Consider the following 5,455-nt stretch of genomic DNA (forward strand, 5'->3'; position numbering starts at 1 on the left):
ATTCAATAATTGATTATTAATATAAAAGAGAAAAATTTCTCTCAAAAGCAGATCGTTTTGGAAGGATCAAGAATCAGATAACAAAATAAAATAAGAATTCTTCCCAGGAGAGATTAAACTATTATAGTATAACCATTGCTTTCTCCCAGGCATTAATATATGGGGTCATCTGCTCTGGTTTTCCCAAAGGCACTTTCCCCTCCCATCTTTATGCTATCACTTTCAAGGGTCCTTTGATTATTTCAGCTTTCTCACCTCAGCTTATATTGCTGTTTATATGCCACTTGGTCAGGGATTACTGGAGGTATTAGTGGTAAAGGAAGTAACAGAGGCAAAATGCCAACTAACATCTTCCTTCCATCCATCCAGCAAACTTAGCCAAGATCCTTGCAATAAGTAACTATAGCAACTGTCTAGTCTACACCCAGAGCAAACCCAACACTAGCTCTCTAGGACTCCTCCTTTTCCACTATACTTTTTGGAACCTTCCCCTTCATTTTATATCTTTTCCTATTGTCCTCTTTGTATCTCCTAATGTTCACTGAAACCTAGTACAAAAATAATTGTAAGATGATATATAACAATACGAAGAGTGGCAGCCACAGTGTGGTGACATGGCAGGAGATGGGTTCAAACTCTGGGCCTTTATTTACCATTTGTGTGACCTTGCAACTCACTTTGGATTCTAGTTTGCTCATCTATTGTTGTAATAGCTATAATGATAATAACAGTATTTATAAAGTATTTTAAATTTTGCAAAGCATTTCACATATCTTACCTCATTTGATCCTCACAACAATTCTAGAAATAGGTACTATTATTTTCTCATTCTACAGATGAGGAAACTGAGAAAGGTTAGGTGACTTGCCAGGATCACAAAAGAATTAAGTGTGTAATGAAAAATTTGAACTTGGGTCTCCCTGACTCTGAATCCACCTCTGTCTCTTTCTGTGTTTTTGTGATCTCTGTCTCTGTATGTGTGTCTCTGCTTCCCTTTGTTTCTCTGTCTCCTTTTTTTCTCTTTCTCTTTCTCTATTTCTGTCTTTCTCTTTCTGTCTGTCTGTCTCTGTGTGTGTCTCTCTCATCACAACATTTTCCACATTTAATCTTGAAAAGTCTTTCCCCCAACCCAACTCTTCCAAACTTTCCTATTTCTGCTGAGAGTAGCACCATTCTTCTTGTCTCATAGCTTCACAAGCTTGGCATTCTAGGCTCCTCAGTCTCTGTCAGCCCATGTATCCATCACTTGCCAAGTCATGATACTTCTATCATCCCAATATCTCTCATGTGTGACTTACCTAGCAACCAGTTCAGGACCTCACTACCAGCCCTATTGTAATGGATTTTGAATTGGTCTTCCTACGTTTCTTTTCATTCCTTTCCATTTTTCATAAAGCTGTTAAAATGATTTTTTTTTTACTTAATGTTAAAACCCTAATAACAGAATGAATCCACCTTTAGATTCCCCCCTTATTTAATTCCTTTAATACCTTTCAAAAACATTAAGTTCTAAAAGGATAAAAGCACTCTCCTTGTTATAATAATAGTACTCAATCAGCTTACTAGTAAATTCTTGCTAGTAAATTCTCAAAGAAATCCCTCTTTTTAATTATGTATGGACTGTCTGCATTTCAAATCTGCTACACAGCTCCAGCATTTTCATCAAAAATGGTCCAACATTCTTTATTTTATGATAGGTCCATCATTCACACACACACACACACACACACATACACATACACACACACACACACACACACACACACCTGTAAAATTATATTTAACTTTGCAGAGGAAGGTTTTGTCTTTGTTTGTAAGCCATTATTTTTTGCCTTTTCAAATGCTGTATTCCAAGATTTCCCCTGATTTTTAGTAGAAGTTGTTAAGTCTTGTGTTATCTTGACTCTTGTTCCTTCATACTTGAACTCCTTTATAAATGCTTGCATTATTAATATTTAATTTTAAAAAAACTCTGGCTCTTGTTTATCGTATTTTCTGAAACTTTTCCTTTGGGGAATTTCTTTAAGAAGATGGTCAGAGAATTATTTTTATTTTATCTTTGTTCTCAGGTTCTAGTAGAATATATATATATATAATAGTTTATATATATAATTTCTTGAAATATAGTATTGAGGTTATTTGAAAAAGATCATAATTTTTAGGGAATCCAATTATTCTTAAATTATCTCTCCTTGACCTTTTTTTTATGCCAGTTATATTTTTAATGGTATTTTATTTTCCCCCAATTATATGTAAAGACAATTTTTAGCATTCCTTTTTGCATGATTTTGAGTTCCAAATTTTTCTTCCTCCCTCCTCTCTCCTCTTCCTAAAATGGTAAGCAATTTGATATACATTACATATGTGAAATCATGTGAAACATTTCCATATTAGTCACAGTTGTGAAAGAAGAAATAGACCAGGAAGAAAAGCCAGTGCTTGGAGAGTCAATAAAAAGGAGAGGCAGCTGCTCACAGGTTTCTTTTGCCAACATTCAACACATCACTCTTGGAATATGGGGAATATATTTGCTAATTTCTTAAAGGAACTCTTTGGCAAAAAAAGAAATGCAGGTTCTAATGGTAGGTCTGGATGCGGCAGGAAGGCAACTATTTCGTATAAATTGAAGCTGGGTGAAATTGCAACTATAATTCCAACTATAAGTGTCAATGTAAAAACTTCAGAATACAAAAATATTAGTTTCATGATGTGGGATGTAGGTAGCCAGGACAAGATCTGACCTTTATGGAACCATTATTTCCAGGACACATGAGGACTGATTTTTGCAGTTGACAATAGTAACAGAACAATTAAACCCAAGAAGAAATGATGAGGATGTTGGCAGAGGAACTTAGAGATGTCATCTTATTAGTGTTTACTAACAAGATATTCCCAATGCCATGAATGAAGCTGAAATCACAGACAAATTTGAATTACATTCTGTTTGTCACAGAAACTGGTATGTCTAAGCCACCTTTGTCACTCTATAAAGAAATAGATGAGTTGTCCAATCATCTCTGAAACCAGAAATGAAATAACAAAAGCTCCTCCTTCCTCTTTCCTTCTCTCCGTCTTATCTCCCCCTATTTACTCTTTGCCTTACTCTCATATGGCAAACTATGCTACTTTGTGGTATTGAGTGCTAGAAGCTGTTTTTTCCTACCATTTATCACACTACGTATTGCTGTTAATGTGAAAAATAAAGGTCTGAAAATAAGTTTCTTATTTAATGTAAATAGTTTTTGTTTTTAATGGGGCAATTTTTGGCACTCCTGTGCAACATTACTCAGCTTTTTTTAAAATACGATTTTATTTTTCCCCCAGTTACATGTCAAGAAACATTTTAACATTCATTTTAACAATATTTTGAGTTTCAAAATGTTTTCCTTATCTCACTCCCTTCCTCTCTTCTGAAGATGGTAGTTGGTCTGATATAGTTTATACAAGTGCTATCATGTAAAATGAATTCCATTCATTTTAACATGGAATTCTTTCAGGTATGAAAGAAGAAATAGATCAAAAGTGGGGGGGGAGAGTAAAGTAAGTGAAAAAATATGCTTTGATATGCATTCAGAATCCATCAATTCTTTATCTGTACATGGATAGAATTTTCCTTTGTGAGTCCTTTGTACTTTTTCTTAGATCATTATGTTGTTGAGAAGAGCAGATCATCACAAAATGTTGCTGTTACTGTGTACAGCATTTTCCTGGTTCTGCTCATTTTACTTTGCAACAAATGGCAAATGTAATTTACCTAAAAAACCATTTTATGGAGAACTTACACAAGTCAAGCACTCATGTGGTGGTAAGAAGAAGAAATACAAGAACACTCTCAAGGTCTTTCTGGAGAACTTTGAAAATGATTGTGAGACATGTGAGACACTGGGAAAAGTTCACCCAGCAAGGCATGTCCACATCAAAGAAGATGCTGTGTTCTATGAGTGAAATAGAATTGCAGTAACTCAAAAGAAATGTGAAAAATGCACATTCAGAGACATACATTCAAAATGTTCATATGGACTATTTGTGTATGACTTGTGATAGAAAGTTCTGAGCTCATATTGGTCTGATCAGCCACAATCGGACACACTATACCTTTATTCCAACATAATGATGTCATTTTGGTTCTCTTTGAGAACAGAGGACAACAACTAATACATTTTCTTTAATCTTGTATCCTAAATTACCTTGCCTATCTAGGCATAATTTTTAAAGAGTTTAGATGATTTGCATTTGGTTAACTAAGAAAAGTAATAATGAGTTAATTTAGAGATATAATAGACATTCTTAGTGTGTCAAAATATTAACTATTTCTAAAAACATTTAAAAATGTTTTTAATGTCTAAGCATTGACTTCTTTCTCTGGCCACTACACATTAATAATAACAATAAATAATAGCTAACATCTTTATAAGATTCAAAGGTTTGCCAAGTCTTTTTAAAACTTTATTTCATTTTCTCCTTACAACAACCCTATAAAGTTGATGCTATTATTATCCTTATTTTTATAGACAAAGAAACTAAGGTAGACTTGAACCATGCTCATAGAGTTAGTAAATGTCTGAAGCCAGATTTGAAAGAAATCTTTCAGTCAAAATCCAGCTCTTTATCTTGTGATGATTAAAAAAGTTCAAGAGATGTAGTTTCTGGGTAACCTTTTATTAATAAAGCTAGCACATCATTAATAAAATGATGGTCATTTGGTCATCTCTCTTTGACCAAAGACAATCCCAGCACTTAATTGTCAGAGATTGAAGAGCAGATTTTCACTAAGTGTTGAGAGCGTGATAGAAAGCTATCTTTATACTCAGAACATTCCCAGCCTTGGGCTATCTAGGCAAAAGGATCTGTCTCAAGCTCAAGCTTGACACAGTGAACTTCCCCACCTTAGATTAAATTCCTTGTAAGGTTGAGTGTAGTCCAATCAAGATTGAGGAAAATTAATTCAATCTTATTATCAATAATTTACTTCAAGATAGTGAACTTTTAAAATCAGTGCTTGAGAAGAAGGATCATGCTCTGGATCTCCCCAAGATAATGATTATTAATAATCATTTCTCTCATTCCCCCATTTGATTCTCTTGAGAGGCATAGCACTAATTGATATGACAAACACTTCATCAAGAATTTCCAACTTTGTGGGACTTACAAAGGGAGGCAATGTGAGAGGAAAAGGGGAAAATGGACTTGTGGCTTTGACAAAATCAAAAAGGGAAATCCCTATGGAAAAGCTGATCTTAAAGATAAAAGACACCAAGGGAAGAAGTAAGCAGAAAAATAAAATTGTCCATTTAAATTTCAGAAGTCTCATCTCATACAACAGTCTGGTTTTTCTGAAACCATCTGATGCAGTTTGGGCATAGTCTTAGAGCAGTTTTTCTCTGATCTACATCACTTGAAGAAGTTCTCTTTGCTAAAAATTTTCTGCAAAATTGGCCAATTATTCTAAACCTCC

General features: G+C 34.2%; 1 pseudogene; it reads left to right on the top strand.

The window, feature by feature from the left end:
* The first annotated feature begins 2,515 nt into the window (after positions 1-2,515).
* LOC100915008 lies at positions 2,516-2,990 on the top strand (annotated as a pseudogene).
* Positions 2,991-5,455: the final 2,465 nt, after the last annotated feature.

The sequence above is a fragment of the Sarcophilus harrisii genome, chromosome 5 (genome assembly GCF_902635505.1).
Source record: "Sarcophilus harrisii chromosome 5, mSarHar1.11, whole genome shotgun sequence".
In the NCBI taxonomy this organism is placed as follows: domain Eukaryota; kingdom Metazoa; phylum Chordata; class Mammalia; order Dasyuromorphia; family Dasyuridae; genus Sarcophilus; species Sarcophilus harrisii.